Source organism: Vulpes lagopus, chromosome 13, assembly GCF_018345385.1.
Source record: "Vulpes lagopus strain Blue_001 chromosome 13, ASM1834538v1, whole genome shotgun sequence".
Classification (NCBI taxonomy): Eukaryota; Metazoa; Chordata; class Mammalia; order Carnivora; family Canidae; genus Vulpes; species Vulpes lagopus.
In genome coordinates this window covers 20,684,431-20,705,061 of record NC_054836.1, presented here as the reverse complement: position 1 = coordinate 20,705,061, position 20,631 = coordinate 20,684,431, and the positions used below count along the sequence as shown (strand labels likewise).

The 20,631-nt window shown below is 41.6% G+C and overlaps 1 protein-coding gene across 5 annotated transcripts in view; it reads right to left on the bottom strand.

Moving 5' to 3' along the window:
* DYNC1I1 (dynein cytoplasmic 1 intermediate chain 1) overlaps window positions 1-20,631 on the bottom strand; it is a 308,734-nt gene that overhangs the window by 287,237 nt on the left and 866 nt on the right. The gene's annotated exons all lie outside the window — the stretch shown is intronic.

The window sequence follows — 20,631 nt, the reverse complement described above, 5'->3', positions numbered from 1 at the left end:
AGTTCTTTCTGACCCCGACAGTGCATTCCACCAACTGAGTGACTCAACAAGCCTCTCTTTCTTGAAAGAACTATTCTTCAATCAAGGGAATCGGCCATTAATATCTTAGAGTATCTTAAAGGAAATATCAGATGATATCAAGAGTCCTTAGGAAATGAGCATCTCAAGTAGCATCCTTAAAAGAGTATGAAACTGAAGATGGGACAGTTTGGACAACTGGAGGGCAGTGTTTTGTCACTGTGTTCCTAAGAATTAGGACAGAAAAGGAACGAGAAGATAGAATCAGAAGAAAGGAGATGAAAGCCCTCTGAGGAATATCACAAGGGAAACTAGAGTGAATTAAAAAGTGAGACTGCACAAAGAATCCTGCAGAAACACCTGACATCAGGTCAAGATAGATGCAAAAGATGTACTCCCTATCTGGGCCAGATATCAGGTAAAGAAGCCAAATAAAGACAGCTACCACCCCTGTACTTTATATAAGACTATGTATCTGGGCTCCTAGAGGTTCAAAATCACTTCAGAGCAAGCAGAAAGGAGTTCTCTACCTAAAGGGGCACTTCTGAGGAGCACATGGGAAGGAGCAACTTCTCCACAGGCCACGATGTAATCTTCCTTTGAAACTTGCACAGTGCCTCCTCAGCCTCATCTTGGACACATAATGGGTATTGAACAAACATTTGCTGTTATATAAACAGTTAAAGATGGCCCCCCAAGTATTGGTCCCTACACTGTTTATTTCTTCACATCAAGCTAGGAGCACCAGCTCAAAGCCCTCTGGCACCCAACACAAATTCTGACATTTCCAGTTGCTTTAAATACCATTCAAACAAGTAGTTTAGAGCCCATCTGCTTTGCCCACCCTGAAAAACTTCACCCATTAGCTGCTAGCTATGGATAAAACACTGTCCCCCACCGAGATGCCCCACCTGACTGAGGAGAAGCATCACCTAGACACCTTCCCTCTTCCCTTTGTGGGTGGTGGCATGCTTCAGGATCTAGAAGGTCTCCTGCTGTGAGGGATGTTCCCTCCCACGCAATACTATCCAAGTGCCACCCAATAAAGTGTGTCGAGCAATGCCGCTGCCTCATGTCCCCGTCTTCTCCTTGATCAGCCCTGAAGTCCTTAAACTTATCATACTCTCCCAGCCAATTTTCACCAGGCCTCCCAATTTCACCACCTACTCTTTCCAAGCCTGCCCTTGCCTATCCATGTCCATCTGTGCTGCCCCATGCCAGTCTTCACATGGCTCATGTGACAACCATGATGTTCTTCTAACTGATCTTCCTGTTTCCATGTTAACCTTACTCCTGGATGACCCTCACACCTTCCACACTGTGTCAAGGTGATCTTCCTGTCGCTCAGATCTGCTGAGTACATTCCCTTGACTAAAACATTTTGACGGCTTCCTTCTAGATGCAAAACGTGTCCTAACTCCCTACTATGCACAGAAGATGACTTTTTTGCCCTTCTCTCTGTCCGTGTATCCCCGTACTTCCTAGTTCACATTTTACTGGCATGTATCAAGTTGTTTCCTTCCTTTATACCTTTGCAAATTCCAGAAATGCTCTTCCCACCATTCCTTACCTGATGATTCCTATTTATCCTTCTGTCTCAGCTCAATCACATTCCCTCCAGGAAGGCTCCTAGGGCTTTAAGCCTGGGCCAAATACTCCTCGCTGGTGGAGAGCATCCTGTGCATGGTCTGCTGGAACATGTGCCTCACCACCTGGTTATACTCTGCTTATGTGATTCCCTCCTCCTGCTACCTTGAAAGCTCCTCAAAGGGACAGGCCTTGTCTAACCCATGCCTGCATTTCTAGTGCTTGGCAATAAGTGCTCAGGAAATATCTCTGTTAAACCATCATTAGATAGAAATGAGAAATCTGTGGTGCCCCTGGGTGGCTCAGTCAGTTAAACATCTGCCTTCAGCTCAGATGATCCCAGGGTCCTGGGATTGAGCCCCACATCAGGTTCCCTGCTCAGTTGGGAAACTGCTTCTCCTTCTGTCTCTCCCCCTCCCCTTCCCCTGACCCATGCTCGTGCTCTCTCTCTCTCTCAAATAAATAAATAAAATATTAAAAAAAATAAATGAGAAATCTGTGATTTCGTTATCAGGAATTTCCTAATCATCAATAAATTGTGTCAGTGCACTAAGCTTTTAAATGGCCAAAACTCAGAAGTCCTTCCTTATTATGCAACCAATTTCTATTCCCACGGGGAAGGGGGTGGGAATTGATTTGTCTCCCACTAGTACAAATGTGCAACAAACACATGATCCTCACATTGCCTGACCCTCTGAACTATTTCTTCTAAATCACTACCCTTATATACCCATTGATGTAATTTTTTCCTGCCTCTTTTGCATTTTTAATCTCAGTTTTCTGACTCTAAAGGAATTATTTTGCAAAATTCATTCTATTTATAATTGACAGCCTCTGTTGTTTATCTCAACTGACAACTTCAGAAATCTAGAATCTATTGCCCACAATGCCTTGAGGATAAATAGTCATACTGACAGTTAAGCGTTCTTTTTAACAGTGATGTAAAAATATCAGTGCTCTAGAACACAGCTGTCTTGCACTTGAAGCTGTTTCTCTGAGTTGCAAAGATGATGAGTGAACATGTCTAAAAATAAACAACTCTCAGGTAACCTGTGAGGCTGATCTTTAAAAAAAACTGATAACCAGCAAATCTTCAGACATGACCAGCTTTGGCTTTGACGCTGCTATTCCCATAAAAGGGTCAGATTTTCCATGCAGTTAGGTTAAATCAAGACAGCCCTGGCCAGCAAATTCAAGCCACCCAGATGCTCTTGCACCTTACAAATAAGAGCAAATTTAAACTATCATACCAAAAGAAATACAGTCAAGACACATTAATTAAAGGAAAGAAAAAATTGTAATGCTTAAATAATGAAGTCAGAATAGATTTTCTCAATATAACTCGGCAATATAAATGTTCACAAAGTCAATCTGTTTTAATCTTCTAAAAATATATGTTATTAAGATATCTCGACATTTTAAAACCAATTAATTCAATACTCTCCCAAATTAACTACAAAATACTTGTGAACTTATAATTAAGCCTACCTAATTTTAAAAACCATCAATCCCTGCTGATGTTATGGTAAGCGGAGAAACACATGCAGAAGAGGCACCCCAATCAGCTCCTCTGACATGTGGAAAGCCAGGATTCAAACCCCAGCCTCTGGAGCACAGGCTCTTAACTGCTACCTATGCCTCTAGTTTTTGTGATTTATCTTCCCTTTCTACATCCTCCTGGCCTTAGCATCTATATTGGTTCATTCATTTTCCTTTGTGTTCTTTCTTTGCCATAGCCACCCACATTACATCAGCAGTTTTCCTTCTCATGTTTGTTCTACAGGCGATAAAGAGTAAGAAAGCTGAGAAAAACACCAACTCCTAAAGATCCCTGTAAATCAACGTAGTCAGTGGCTCACAAGGATGCAGGGAGAAGGTTCCATGGAGAGGGTGACATAATATCCTCTTCCAGAGGAAGAGGAGACCTGAGGACACCAGTAGAGTGGTGCCTCCCAGGCACAGGGAAGCAGAGACAAAGGCAGGGAGGCAGGAAAGAGAATGGCCCAGTCTGTGGGATGAGTAATTTGATAGGGATGGAACACTGAATACAAAAGCAGAGGAGCAAAGTAAGTGTGGAAAGGCAGCCAGATAGCAGATCCCTAAGGCTGAGCCGTGGCAGACAATCCCAAACTGCCGAGAAGTGAGGGGGTCCCTCTGAATGCAAGCCTTTCAGTGCTACAACCAGGAAAACACAGGCAAACCTGGCCAGGTCGGTGACCCTACAGCTGGCCTACCCTGCTTCAGGGGACTGGAACTCTTCTGAGGCAGCAGGGAAACACAGACCGATTTGAACATGTACAAGACCAGGTAATTTTTTTTTCCTAGCTTGCAATACACACGACAACAGCCTTTATAAACATGGGTGACAACCCACTGGTTAGTTACAAAACCAAGCTAGCTAGTAGTCACAGGTGGCAGTTTTTGTGATTAACAGATTGGAACTATTAGAATGCATGGCACAGAATAAGGGCAACATTGTTGCATGGAACTTGTTTTGGACAAACATATTCACTGTTACATATGAAATTTAATGTTGTTAGTTGCAGTTCAGAGTCTGAGATATATTGAGCTACATCAATTTTAAAACTGGCTCATTGTAAATAATAAATTTATCTCTACCTTTGTCCTTTCTCAGCCAACATTTTGCATGACAAGATGCCCACAGATCATGATATTTGTTCAGTACACTGGAGTAACAGAGAAAGCTGTTCATGATCACAGGAGATACACCCAGGTTCTGAGTATCCTGAGAGCCAAGAGATTAACATCCAAGGACCCTCGTAACCAGTAATCCATTCGCAGAGTGCTGGTGGGAAAGCTCTACCACGGAATGGCCAAAGCAAGCTCAGCTCTATTTGTTTAAATCTACCGCAGAGGGGATCCCTGGGTGGCTCAGCAGTTTGGTACCTGCCTTTAGCCCAGGGCGCGATCCTGGAGTCCCAGGATCGAGTCCCGCGTCGGGCTCCCGGCATGGAGCCTGCTTTTCCCTCTGCCTGTGTCTCTGTCTCTCTCTCTCTCTCTATGTCTATCATAAATGAGTAAATAAATCTTTTTTAAAAAATAAAAAGAAAAAGAAAACTATTTGAGAAACTTTAAAATAAATAAATAAATAAATAAATAAATAAATAAATAAATAGATAAATAAATAATCTACCACAGGAAGAAGTGAAAAAAGTATAAAACAAATCCCTGGATACCTCCAAGGCACAAGCACATCAAGGCAGATGTACTTAGAAAGATTAACCCACTTTTCCAGCTACCCATGAATGTCCATAAGAGTGGAGAAAATCAATTCTGCCAGAAATGCACGACCGTGACATATTTCCTGCAGACCATGTCAGCACAAATGCCAAATGACCCTAGGATTTGGGAATTTGCTATTTGTCCCATCAGCACAACTTTTCTATTCCTTTTAGACAGCAAATACCATCTGAAAAGCTTGGCTGCAAAATCCGTAGCCTGGCCCAGCACACGGCATTCTGTACGTGAATAGATAATTCAGTGGTATGAGACAGTGATCACAACAGATTTCTCAACCAGTCCTAAAAGGCTTAAACCTTTCTGATACTCATGTGTATTTTTTACTTCAAGACTTAAAAAAAAAAATTTAGCTAGAGTCAGTTTCAACCATCTGTCTCTTTGAGTGAAAATAGGATGCAAGCTTGTGTGTATTGGCTTTAGGAGAAAACCAATTTGGCAGAAAGAATTAAAGAGAAAGAAAAATTATATCTCAATTTTCAAGACCATACTAAGGAGTAACAAGACATCCAAAGTAAGTAGTAACTTTATGGGCATATCTACCTCCCTTTCTACCCCTTAGACTGGCCCTATTCCTGACCATTCCTTGATTGAACATCACTCTGATTAGACCCGTGCCAACCCATCATAGCCTTGGGAAGTAGCAAAGTGAAGACATAAAAGTGACTTCCCTGATTTGAATGACATTAGGTGTGGTGGGAGATGATGATAGCAGATACATTCTGAGAATTTGGAAATAATGGATATATAGCACAGTCACTTTCTGAGTTAAACTTGACTTTATCTTAAAACAAGTCAGAACTATAACAACAGTACCAAAACATCACAGGTGGGTTGGCCAAGTGTAATGAAAAACCACCACACAATGAGTGGTGAACAACTATAAAAACTGTTATAATTAAAGGAAAATGGATTTGAAATGACAGGAAAAGAGGTGTGAATTTTTTTCAAGTCTTCTGCAGTATGTCCAGGGAAAAGGACACCCTGACCAGTTGCCGTCTTCTTTTCTGTTTCAGCTTGAAACACCAGCTGTGACAACTGCTCCCCATGAACTGTCTCTGTGTACATCATCCCTTCAGGCTTCCACACTTCAGCTAAAGGCAACTCCTGAGTTAGCCTTCCAGTTAATTCAGGCCAAATATCTTGGAGTCATCCCTAATTTCTCTGTCAAATCCCACATCCGAACCATTAGAAAATTATTCAAACACTACTTTCCAAACACTTCCAGAGTCAGCCTGTTTTTACCACTTCCCCTGCCATCACCCTGTCCAAACCACAAACATCTATATTATTACCAAAGCCTCCAAAATGGTCTACTAGTTCCTACCCTTGCCCTCTCTCTTCACAGTCTATTCTTGGCTGTAACAGTAATTCTTTAAAAACAAAAGTCAAATCATGTCACCTCCTTGCATAAAGTCCACTAATGTCTCGCACCCCAGAGTAAAAGCCAAAGTCCTACAATGGCCCTACACAACACAGGCTCGCTACTTTTCTGACCTCATCTCCAGACCCTCATTGCTGCTATTCCTCAACTGCATCAGGTACGCTCCCACCACAGGGGTTTTGCATGTGCTATTTCCTCTACCTGATACTAAGTGTCTGAATGTCTGCCTTCTACAAAGCTTAGATCAACTTCCATCTTGTGGAGGCCTTACCTGACCACCCTATTGAAAACAGTAACTAACTCCCTTCATTGCACCTGCATTCTCAAGTCTTTCCTACTGCCTTATTTTTCTGCATTATGTGTTTTGCCACTTAACATATTCTATAACATATTTAGGTATCTTTCATTGTTTGTCCCTTCCTCCACAATTTAAACTCCAATAAAGGCAGGGATTTTGTCTATATTACTCACCAATATATTCCCAGTACTTAGAATACTGACTGGTAGAAAGCTGATAATAAACATTTGTTGAATTAATGAACAAAGTTAGTTTAAAAAATGGGCCAGCATGAGCTCCTTCCTCTATTCCCAGCCTTGTTCTCTATAAAGTGGCAAAGCTCCACTGGCTTTGAGATTCTCCTAGGTTTGCTTCCCAGCCTCCCTCTCAACCCTTTTGCTGTGATCAGGTATCCTGGTTGCCATATGATTGCCACACATGGCTTCTACCTCCCTTCCTAGTCCTTTTGAAAGCATTACATGACTCAACCATCTGCTTGATTTTTCAATATCCACGCTACCTCTGGACCAAGCCTTCAGGATTACCCCTAATACCCTCAGGCTAGTACTGTCCCAAACATGCCCAGGTCAGACCTCTGATACCAAGGGCCTAAGAACCTGAGCTCTCAGATTTCAGAATACTGACCTATAAGCATGGGCACTGAGATCCCATGGGAAGTTAGGTTTCTCCTGACCAGTCAGTAAGTCGGCACTTTATATTTGTTGCCTAAAACATAACAGACAACACATAACTTATACTGGCCGTATGTATTTTGGCTACATAAGAACAGTCTAATATCTAAACCCTCAGAACTAAGATTCAAGATCTTAATCCTACCTATCTGTATAGTTGACTGCTGACTGGCCCCGATGATGTCTCCATCTCTGTAGCTGCAATATGACAGCTGACTGCATGTAAAGGTGTTGATGACCAAGAGTGTCACCTACTCATGTTCTTAGCATGGGAACATGAATCTACATGCATATGCACATATAGCCATCTGACCCCAAATTCCTTTGGCAGATCAGATCACCTTTTCTCTCCATCTCTTCAGTCCCTGAAAAGTGACCTTTGTGGGAAAGCAGCAGATGGTAGAGGGGAAAGGAGAGTGGGATGATTCACCTGATGGAAGGAGATGTGAAAATACTTTGGATATCTGAGTAAGGTTCCCCACATACTTGTAAAGGAGAAGCACATTTAATCAACAAAATTTTCCAATTTGCAGAAAGCCCAAGTAGTTGGCTCCATGATGCTAAATTTATCTTTATGTTAATGAAATTTAATGAATATTCACTGAGCCCCTATAAAGCAAAGTGCTGTCCTGGATGCTGTGAGACTTACACAAATGATTGAGATACATCTATCTCAAAACCTGTACCATGTGAAGGGAAAGAGAACACGCCACCCCAAAATACGACTTTTTGAAATAAAGATTATCTTAAGCTGATTATTTTTAAGAAGAAAAAGGGAGAAGCTCTAAAAATTTAGTAGAAGTTGCCTTTTTGTATGAGACACTTGAATGTATAAGGGAAGTCACCATTTGTTTTTTGTTTTATTTTAAAGATTTTATTTATTTATTTATTTATTTATTTATTTATTTATTTATTTATTTATTTATGAGAGACACACAGTGAGAGAGGCAGGCACCCTACGGGGAGCCCCTCCCTGTCCGGGGACTCCAGGATCACGCCCTGGGCCAAAGGCAGGTGCTCAACCGCTGAGCCACCCAGGCATCCTAGGAAGTCTCCATTTGTAAGGAGAACCAGGAAGAAGAAGATGACTCAGTCTCCAGAAACTCTTATCAGTAATAAAAGCATGGACTTAAATCTACATAACACCCTTACTCTTGATGATTTTTCCATTTGTGCTTTTCCTGGTGACCTCCCACAACTGATTCCCCACTCCCAACATCTTTGTGGTTAGCTGGATATAGTATTTAGGTTAGGTGGTGGCTCGAGAGCTTTAGAGAGTTACTCAGTTTCCCTGGGTCTCTCCCATGTATACAGGAAGTATACAAGTTACTAAATTTGGTTTTGTTTTCCTCATGTTATTTTTTTTATTTTTTTTTCAGGGGAAGGGGGAGGTTTTCAGCCATGAACATAGAAAGGTAGACAGAAAATTATTTTTCCTCCCCCATATATGGTAGGGTCTGAAAACAGCTCTGCTGCAAGGGACAATGGGATAAGTAGATGATAAAAGTTTAAAGCACAAGGTGCAGGGTGCCTGAGTGGCTCAGCCAGTTAAGTGTCTGCCTTCAGCTCAGGTCATGATTTAGGGTCCTGGGATCGAGCCCCACATCAGGCTCCCTGCTCAGGGGAGAGCTTGCTTCTCCCTCTCCCTCTGCCATTCCCCTCACTTGTGTGCAGATAAACAAATAAAATAAATAAATAAATAAAACAAATACATAAATAAATAAATTATTTAAATAAATAACACAAGGAGGGCATGCAGGACCTGAAGCACAGAGTGAGCTTCCTGAAGGAGAGGCCATGAGAACTACACATAGAGACATGGGTAGGATATGAACTGGGGAAGCAGTTCCAGCAGAGGGAGAGTTAGCATGAGAGACATGGCAGAGACAGGAGGTAGCAGTTGGCTTTTGGAGAACAGCAAACAGTTACACGGGACTGTAGTGTAAGGTCAAATGGGTTCAAGGTAGCAGGGGTACCATGGGGAACAAGCTGGAAAGATTTGTGCTTGGTGTTACAGTCTCAGGTCAAAATTTAGATCAATTGTTTCTGCCCTTTGGTTCCTCCTCATTTCAGAAGAAAATTATCTATTTTAAAACCTGTAAGAGCCTTGAAAAAAATCAAACATTGCCACGTTAAACCAATCCGATCTACTCAAATATGTTAAGCAATGCAAACAACTAGAATTAACACTTCGCTTACATATCACACCTTTGCTGTATATGACAAAAAAGTGAGAAATCAAGTGCTCAAAATAGGTTCTTTAGCATTTGTAATAAGTTCTTTGCATAAGATAAGCATTCAGTATGAGGACTCTATTGCACCCCCCCCACACACACCCCTAGAAGTCTCACAGTTTGCTTTTCCTTCATGTTGTACAAAGAATATGGTACTTGGGGGTTTCTGCCTTTGAAATGATAAATTTGTCTAGCCTCTGGTGCTAGTAGGATGAAGCTGACTTTGAATATCATCAGGGTATATTAAGAGATTACTGAATGAGCAAATAAATGAACAAATGAAAGAGTGAGCCTGAGCCCTGGACGGCATGATGATGGGGCCAGTTTGGAGTGAAGTTAGATGCAAGCACTTTTTTTTTTTAATGGTTGTCATAAGCTGTTACATTTCCTTCCACCCACCCTTTCACTGCTATAGGCATTCCCAGTGTCTGGCAGGTGCTTAAGGAATGTTTACTGAATGAAAGAATGAATGACTGAATGTTACTTGAACAATTCCCTGGGGAAGAAAGTAGACACAGATTGTCACATTTACTTCTCCAGTTTGGCACCTGCCTTCTTATGGTGGCCCAAGTGAATAGCAGAACCCAGCCAGAGATGAGAGTGATGCAATGTATGGGTGCCTGGGTGACTCAGTCCATTGAGTGGTTGAATATGACTCTTGATTTCAGTTCAGGTCATGATGTCATGGGGGGTGAGACTAGCAGGGCTCTGGGGCTCTCTGCTCAGCAGGGAGTCCGCTTGGGATTCTCTCTCTCCCCCCAAATCAATCATCAATCAATCTTTGGGGGGAAGAAGAGTGGATGTAAAGCTCTTTCTAGTACATGAAATCACAGGTTCTTAAATCTAGAATAAATTCAAAAATAACATGAAGATTACCAAATACTAGTCTGACCTATTATTGGTACAACAGTCCCTTCACAGAAAATCCTCACTTGGTCATGGCATGCTTCAACTCTCACTACCTTAAAGGTAGCCCAGTCTACTTTTTTAATTGCTTGAGTCAATCAAATGTTCTCCATTATAATGATATGAACTTTCCTTTTTCCTATAAGTTTAGGCTACAGTAGAGAGGTGTTCTCATACCTACTTGCCAAAGGACAGTCCTCATGTCCACCCTTTCACCTGCTCACGGCCCACAGGCTCTCTGCAGCATCCAGTCAGGTTGTACTCAGGAAGGAGAGAGCCAAAGAAGATGTGGAGGAGAGAAAAGGTGTACATCTGCCAAGATGAACCACAGAGCCTCCCCTCCATCACACCCAGCCTCTAGTTCTTCAAACCTTTACATGTGGTGCTAGGCATAAACCCCTGGACCTTTTAACTTTCTGGACTCAAATGCACAGAATGCTTCTGTGATTTAGCCATGGAAGTGGATCTGTATCACATTAGATTTTAATTTAACATCATTTTGAAATGCTGGGGTTAGAAGTCAGGGGGCTAGGAAATGTGTCTTCAGCAGATCTGAATTCCAAGATAAGAACAGAGGCCAACCTGATTCTCTTAATGGTCTCTAGACTAAGATTGCCTCAAAAGCCAGGAAAAATGCAGACTGATCCTCTGACCCTTACATTGTACTTACCCTGAGCCCAGCACTGTTCTGACGGGCACAGACAAAAATGTTCAACATGATCCTGATTCAGAAGGCAAGGCCTCCAGAATCCTAGGAATTACCAAGCCCACGTTCATTTGGGGCCCAGAGACCCAACGAGTGACACATTCAGGAAGTCAAATGTCTGTACTGAACACATCAAGGGAAAAAATTTAAATCCTATAAGAAATGGAAAATTAAGTAGGATTTATTGTTTCAAACCTCACCACAAAATTAGAAAGTGGCCCTATTATTATCACTCCTGTTTTATAGATGAAGAAAATGAGGTGCAGGGAAGCAAAATAACTTGTCAAGGTTTACAGAGCTAGTAATTGGTGACACTGGGATTTGAACCCCAGCTGCAGAGGTCACTCTCATATTGCCTCTTGACCATCGTTATGATTTGTTCTGGGATCAAATTAGACCCAGGCACAAAAAAAGGAGATAAAGATAAATATTAATGATTTTGCCTGGTTGACACTGGTGTCTGGTCAGCCAGAAAATTCAAAGAAGTGATTATTCACTTAATTACTAATCACTTCCCTTCTTTGAACTTTGTTATACCTCTGTTAGGTATTTACCATATTTTACCTTAAGTGATAACTATCTGATATATGGGATAACATATATCCATATGTCATATGTTAAACTTTTCTGTTTGAGTAGACATCAGTTCCTAATATTTATACCTTGTTCTGGGGCTTCTGGCTAACTCAGCAGATATAGCATGTGACTCTTGATCTTGGGGTTGTGAGTTCAAGCCCTACATTGGGTATAGCGATTACTTAAAAATTAAATAAAAATCTTTAAAAAAATAAATACCTACCCATTTTCCTGTACTCACAAAGCACTCAGTCTCACTCATGGTTAGCACTCTGTAGGTACTAAATAAATGTTCTTCAGTAGGACTAAAAACCTACTGAAGGAACCTAGCTTTCACCCCTACACATATTTCTTCTATTCATTATCAGTAAACTCTTGATTTGTAAGCTCTCTAATTCCAGGACTCTGTTATTACTTACAATGCTAAGATCAGTCTTATGAATTTCATATTCTATGTGGACATGCTTTCAGGTGCTACTGACATTGAATATTGAAACCACTGCATGTGTGGTTGTATGTCAGTGAGCTTCCTGGGGATGCCTTTTAGAAACTGTGGTTAGCAGTAGGAATAGGTGAACCCAGGGAAGTCCCTGCCTTTCACGGTCATTTAGGTCAATCATAAAAAAATCCTACTCCTCAACTATTCTGCAACTCCTCTGTAGCCAGGCAGGGCCATTTGATTTGCTTTAGCCAATGAAATGTATGACATTAGGGCAGTACATATCAAGATGAAGTGTCACTCAGCATGGGTCTCTGAATGGATATGGTGAGCAGAGCCTCTTATTGACCCACACTGGACATGTAACATAAGCAAGAACAATCTTGTGTTACCCTGCTGATGTGTGGGAGTCATTTGCTACTGTATTGTGATGCAGCCTAACCTGATCAGTACACTCTCATGGCCCAAATCCATTCCCATGATCCAGCATTCTCATGGCTCTCCACCTTCCTTGATTTAGTATTGGTAACTGCAAGTATTCCACACCCCACCCCTTTCACCATCCCCACCTGTGCTTTCCTATGGATTGCCCAGTGAGAGGTGTGACCAAGACTCTCCCCTTGACCAAAGGCTAGTCAGGCTCCTCTGAGCTCTTTTTCAACTTGACTCCTATCCATCGGTATGTTCTCAAGAGCCTCATTTCAGCTAAGTCCTCCTGCTAAGTCAGTTTAGCCAGGATTCCCCCATCCTCAATATCTGATCATCAAAATCTAATCGATAATTGGAGGGGTTCCTCATTCCCCACCATTTCCCAAGTGGTGTCTGATACCCTGGCCTGCCTACAGAAAGAGTCCTGTTAGGTCAGCTTAGCCTGATTGCTCCTCACTTACCTCTTAGTAATTTTCTGTCCCATCTACTGCACAAACACCACCCCCTGCACTGCTCCTTGTATAGAAATCCCACTTTTCCTTATTGTATCCAGAGTTGCTCCCAATCTCTCTCCCCTACTGCAAACTCTCAGTGCAGGGGTCAGGAAATCTATCAAGATGGTCTGCTTGAATAAAGCCTTTCTTACCATTTCTTTAACAAGTGTATGAATGACATTTTCTTTAACAGGTATAAAGACTAAGAAAGCAATAGGTGTCATTATGAATACCACAGCCGCCAGAACATGTGTCCTGGTAAAAGCAACTTTCATTCTGAATCTTCCCCGGAGAGTTTAGAAAATACTCTTTCCCACATGCTGCCCAGATGCACCTTCTTCCCTGGGTTTGGGAAGGCAGAAATGGTATTGGCAATGTCAAGGGGGTGATGTTTCCAATACCCTGGCACATCCCCCAAAGCAAACTGCTGCCCATCTTCCTGAGGTAAATGGCTCTCCGCAGGCAAAATGTACTTGGAAAAGGGAACATCTAAAGAGGCTATCTTCCTCCTCCCCTACAATTGTTTTGTAACCTAACTTTTTCATCTACTCTAAACTAAAACTTATAATTTGTTGTTGGACTTGAAATTTTAGCAATTCATACATTTTTATTTTTAAAACAAAGAGCGCTCGGGACACCCAGGTGGCTCAGCGGTTGAGCATCTGCTTTGGCTCAGGGCGTGATCCTGGAGTCCTGGGATCGAGTCCCGCATCGGGCTCCCTGTGTGGAGCCTGCTTCTCCCTCTGCCTGTGTCTCTCTGTGTCTCATGAATAAATAAATAAAATCTTAAAAAAAAACAAACAAACAAGGAGCGCTTAAGGGAAATGAGTATGATTCCCCCCTTTAAAAGCTATGGCAAAAGATATGGGGTTTCATCCTTATTTAACATGCCAATTACTTTTCAGCAGCATTTGAAAAATATTAAAAAGTTTAAAAGATGAAGCAAGAAAATCTGTATTCAAAACCCCAAATCTGGCCTGTACAATGTCCCTGGGTGGTCCATGTTTGCATTGGGAGATTTAGTTTGGCATTTTAACTTATGTAAATAGATTCTCACTTTCCTCTGTGCCTGAAAGCATTCAAAGAGGGAAGATCTCCTTTCCAAATCAGCAGTAACCTATATACCCTCTGAAAGTGAACAAAGTCACACTTTTCAAGGAAACAGGCAGAGAAGTTTTTGTTATTCTTTCTTCCACAAAATACACACCAATTCCCACAACCCCTTGCTATTTTGATACCACCAGGGCAGACAGTGAAACAGAAGACGCACCGTCATTTTAAAAGGGGACACTGTCAAAACACACATTCCCCACAGAGTCTGCTACCTTTCCAGTCACCCAAACCCACCAACTACTGAAATTCCACAAGCTGATTCTGAGACACAATGCCATGGTCATCCCTTGAGCATGGGCTCATCCTAACACTCAACAACTAGATAAACTCATAAAGACTTCCATATGTGCATTACAGGATCTAAACTACCTTTAAAAGGAAAGGACTTCACCGCTTTCAATTCCTAAAATCTTCAGCTTGTTAAACAAAGAAATGGATACTATTTCAAGTCAGAGTAGACCATCTAGCATACATTTTAAAAGGGAAACTAACTGTAGGATATAAAATATTGTCATCATTTACTCATTAGAGCTATTTAAAATATACACATTACTCTTGGCTTCACTCTAGACATTAGTATAAAATAGAAATATGACAAATGAATCAAAATCTCCTTTCCTCCCACCAGAAAGAAACTAAAGAAACCAAACCTCCCACCAAAGAAATCAAACCAAAGAATTCAAAAGAATTAGCCCAAGGGGCTCATAAAAGAAACACAAGACTTAAACCGTCCTGCCTGTCATTTCTAGAATGAAAAATGGTCCGTCTCAAGACTCCCCTTCAGCAGAAATATTTCACGTGATCCTGATTCAGGAAGGCAAGGATTCCAGAATTCTAGGCATTACCGAGTCTACATTCAAATTGGGCCCAGACGTGCCATGGAGACTACATTTCAGGAAGTAAATGTTTTTACTAAACACATTAAAACGATCCAAAGGGAAAGAATTAAATCTTATAATAAAAAGAAAATTAAGTGGGATTTATTCTGGCTAGTATTTCAGGTCAACAAAGCTTGTTGAGCATCTACCATGTGTCAGGCTCTCTGCTGAAAGATTCAAGGATGTCTTGGGGAGCCTGGATTCTAGAAGGGGAAAAGGCATGCACATAAGTAATATAACTCAGGATAAAAAATTTTTTAAAGAGCATACCTTTGGTTCAAAGGAAGGCAAGATCACACACATCCCTGAGGAGAGAAGGCTAGAGAATGATGTGACTATTGTTGGAAAATAAAAAGCATCTTCCACACACTCAGTGTGTACTTCATTTAATCCTCATTCTCTCAATATCTGCAATCTTTACAATAACTTTGCAAGTCAGGTATCATTATCCACATTTTACAGATGAAGAAACTGAGGCTCCCATAGCTTCAGTGAGATATCTGGCTTCTTCTTTCGTCTTACACTGCCTCTTAGATGTTGTACTCTTATATCATACAAGACCAAACAAAGAAATGAGCTCAGATTACAGCAGGAAAGACTTCAATAGAAAAAAAGAATGTCTATCAACATTCTGGGTAGGAAACTTCTTTGTCACGGGAGCTGTCCTGTGCATTGTAGGATGTTCAGCCACAGTTCTAACCACCCTCTCTCCCCAGTTGTAATAACAAAAATGTCTCTAGACATTGCCAAATGTCCCTAGGGTAGATAATCACCCTTTACTGAGAACCACTGATGTAAAAACACAGCAGAGGCACATCTGGGTGGTGCGGTTGGTTGAGGGTCCAACTCTTGGTTTCACTCAGGTTGCAATCTCAGGGTCCTGAGATCCAACCACGCCTTGGGCTCTGTGCTCAGCATGGGTTCTGCTTGAGACTCTCTCTCCCTCTTCCCCTCCCACTTGTGCTCGCTCTCTCTCTAAAATAAATAAATCTTAAAAAATCTTTTAAAAAGTGAAAACACACTAGAGTTAATCTCTTCTATAAATCACTAAATAGAGGAAAGACAGCAATCCACTGAGTCACCTGTCTGCGGGCAAGAGATAGGACCAACAGCTCTGCAGGTCCTTCAGTCCTGCCAACTTGGAGTCTAAGCCGCACAGACACAAGGCCGTGGACCCGACTCCAGGCCACTGTTCATAGTGACCCATAACCGACAACACCTGTCCTAGATAAATGCATGCTCTGACAACTGGCATTGCATGTCCCTGGTGCCCATCAAGGTTTTCTAAAGACCATGCAGGCATGAGAAGAACTAATCACATTTTTATTTCCAGATCTGAAGCTTCTGTCTATATTCTTTCCAAAAACTGACCTTCCAGAGAATTTGCCTGTGGTTTAGAAACATTCAGAGCCTCCTTTCCCACCTCCATTTTTGCAAAAGCCTTTCCTTCCCCATTACCAGATGAAAAAAAAAAAAAGCCCAAAATCTTACTGTGACACTTGGTGCCCCAAATCTGCTTGCGACACTTGACCACTAGGTATAAAAATACCCTTTTGTTGAAGAGCTTCCTCAGGTACTTTTTATATAGAGGTTGGCATAGTATTTAGATTTTAATTGGATTCAAAGAATGACATCATCGTTTTATTTTTAAACATCCAAGTTTACCATATTCTGGAAATCACATTCATTGTGATTCTTTAAATTTACGATGAAAACTACCAGATGCCAACATAAAATGTGTGTAAGAGAGCAGCAGAATTTTAAAAAATTCTTTAGAGGTTATAAGAGAAAAACACATTGAAGCATAATAAAGGACACGGGTGTCTGTTCCCAAGGCAGATCTGTTGATCAAGTGCAATCATTCTCCACAGTGCCAGAGACTCATTACTTTTATTATAAGCAATGCCCTTGACTCTAACATAAATTTCTTTGTGTGTTTGCCACACTGATGGCTTTAGCTGGTTTGTGCCCCAAAATTAAAACAATGGGTCATTTTCTAAGAGTATAGCAACAATATGGTGAACATAGAAATGTTAGGAATTAAGTAATATTTTGGAAGCAAGAGTGGCTGCTTGTGAGGATCTCAGGATAGATATGAACCGAAAACTAAAGGACACATAAGCTGTCTGCTTAGCAGAGGTCCTCCTAAGATTTAGTACCAAGTTAGTGTTCCAGATCATGGCACAATCACTATATCAGATAAGCCCCAGAACACTAAGCAGCTTCGAATTCAGCTCTGAAATAAATTCATCTTTGCAATGAATAAAGTCTTGGCTAAACCTACTCCTGCAAAGTCAACTTCTGGGCTTAGTTATAAACTGCTATGCATTTAGTGTTCACAAGATACCCAGTGACACTTGAGAATCAAATGTAGGATGCTTCAGCACACCTCAAGGGAAAGCAGGGTTTGCTTACCCTCCACCACGCTGATAGATGTCCAATTTTCTTGTTCTCCTTTGAAAATAAATTTAGGCTTTTCCTATCAGCATGTGAGCAAGTTCTTGAGGGACTCTCTGTCCTGCCACAATGAAAAGTTACACTATAACAGTACTTTCTGGTATCCCACACAGAAAAACAATGAGCTATGATGGGAACATTATAAACAAACTTTGGAATCTGGCCAACCTGCATTTGAAATCTAGCTTTCCCACTAAACTGGCTTCAGGAGGCCTTGACCAAGTGACTTCATGTTTCCAAGCATCAGATTCCTTGTTTGTCAAATGAAGATAAAAATGTCAGCCTTACAGGAATGATCTGATGAACCTGAATATAAGCAGGGTAAATACCCAACGAATGGCAGCAATGCTAGGGCTGCCTACCATTCCTGGAGACCTTACTAGGTTGCAACGTGCATTAGCCTAAGTTGCACCTGCACTGGAGCACCCCTAGCATTCCTCAGTAGTGAAAAGCCAACAATCCTCTGATAGCTATGAACGCTTTTTCTTGGCTGATGCTCACAGGATAGTTTTGCCCTGTTTTCAACACATTTCAGCACAGTGGCCTCAGTTCTTAGCCTCCTTCACACTGCATGTGAACCAGTAGCTCCTAATCTCTTTTTAGTTACAAATACTACCGCCCCCCCCCCCCGCCCAGAAAGCTGCATTTATGTACATGTGCATTAAATTCTGCATCAAGAATATCAGGGTCAATGACCACCTGAATACCATCATGCCCCTGCCATCCACAATGCCAGTGATTCCTATTTAAGAAGCCTCCTCTGATCAAAGAATCAGGAGATGCTTTGTGAACACGGGGGTACTTCAGGGTTTGCACCTGGACCGTGGTATTTATGTTACAATGCAAGTTTCAGTCTCACATTCTGGTGCTAAGCTTCCTGTAGAGAGGAAGCAAAGAAAATCAGTTCAGGATATCTATGAAAAGTTCCTAGTCAGGAATAGTTTTTTTTTTTTTAATTTTTGTTTATTTATGATAGTCACACAGAGAGAGAGAGGCAGAGACATAGGCAGAGGGAGAAGCAGGCTCCATGCACCGGGAGCCCGACATGGGATTCGATCCCGGGTCTCCAGGATCGCGCCCTGGGCCAAAGGCAGGCGCTAAACCGCTGCGCCACCCAGGGATCCCAGGAATAGCTTTTATATGGGCAAAGGTTTATACATTAAAAATAAAATATTAAATGAGTTAAGACAAGATTAATATTCGGTATATGGAAATTAGTCAATATAATTGTTCTTAGTGTGGAAGAGTAGATTCAGATGGCCCAGGGTTCAAATCCTGACTCTATAATTTAGTAGCTGAGCAATTTTCAAAAAGTTACTTAATACTCTTGTGTCCCAGCAGCCCTGGTAGCTCAGCGGTTTAGTGCTGCTTCGGCCCAGGGCTTGATCCTGGACCCGCAGGATCAAGTCCCATGTCAGGCTCCTTGCATGGAGCCTGCTTCTCCCTCTGCCTGTGTCTCTGCCTCTCTCTCTGTCTCTCATGAATAAATAAAATCTTTAAAAAATACCTTTCTGTCTTAGTTTCCTCATCTCTCAAATAGGATTAAAAATAATATATAACTCATAAGATTTTTTGGGAGGATTAAGTAAGTTAATACATGGAGAAGTAATTTAAAATCCAATGTCAAGTGCTCAACACACTTTAGGAAATGTATTGGTAATGTAATAAATTCAGTAAATGTACTGGACACGGGGAAATTGCTCAATGTATTATCAACCTGTGTTTTAAGTGGTAGAGCAAAGCACAGACAGAACAAAATGATGAAGGAACATACCTACTCATGTGAGGCTAAATGACAGAAAGAAACAGGGTGATGGGGAAGAATGATAGCCCTTTTGGGTAACTAACTTTGAATGAAGCCTCTGCACAGTCTGTGTTGAGAGACATAGTTTGAAGACTTGCTGTGTATTTTACAAGACCGGACAGAAGAGCACCCCGGATGGATCCCTATGAATTACTTGACTCAGTGCTGGAGTCAAGCAAAAGGCTTATTTTTATTAAACATAGACTTGAGAATAAGTGTTTGGGGGAGTAGAAAGGCTGGGGAGAAAGTTAATAGAGCCCCCTCTTAGACATAAAGCATGATGACAAAAATGCTGTGTGACTTCCTCTTATCATCTCGTAAGTTTGTCAGAAACTAGGGACCAGAAACTACAATACCACACTGTAAGAACTGCCCCCACTTTCCTGTGGGTTGAGTTTATTTTCTCTGCCCATATCCAAAACAGTGATTACACCTAATAATGTTAGACCTCAAACACCAAAGAGCTTGAGGACACATTTCAGTAGAATAACTTTCAGGCGCTGTGCAGCAGAGACTGCAGCATCCTTGAGTCCCGAGGAGAGAGGAAGCAGGTGCATGGGTGCCTGAGGCCCAAGACAAGGAAGAAAAAGAGAGACACAGGAGATGTTCTGGACCAAAAGATGCTCTTTTCCAAACTGGAAAGAGCCTGCACTGGACACCCAAACATATTGTCCTAACCTCCTAAAGATGGTGCTACAAGATTTTTCAGGAAAAAAAAATGGCTCTTGGAGCACTGAATCCTCAGAACCTAGCAATGTTGGCACGTTTGGTTCCTATGAAGAGAACGTTTGATGACTGCATGGTAGGAGTGTCTGAGTATATTTTATTGATAAACATGGTCAAAGGAGCACAGTTCGGGCCCTTGTTTCTCATACCAAAACTTTTGGAGAAAACTTGACATTTTAAATAATCACACTCCCACTAGCACCCTCAGGGTGCAGCTAGCACTGAATTATCCATTTTGAGTTTACTAACACTGATTGTCTCTCACTACAATTTTCACAGTGAAAATATGTACAGAGGCTTTCATCTGTGCTAAGATGAGCCATATGACGTCTTCTGCAGTTACTCGTGTCTTACTGTCAGCTATGCTTTCTGTTGATCTGGAATATTTGGAAGCAATTTTTCCCAACCCTGAACTGCTGCAAGTGTACAGAGTGCACGCTCGGAAGGCGTTCCAGGCAGGAAAATGGCTGGCTACTCGTTCCTGCCCCTTACCTAGATGTGCAGAGGCCAGAATGCAGAACTGATTCCATCTTCTGCATTCTGTGGAGTCTCCCATTTCCTGAGTAATTTCCTGTCCTGATGCTGGGGCTTCTGTTCAACCTTATTAGCCGAGACACAAAGTCATGAGACTCCCGCACACTCAGCTCCCATCC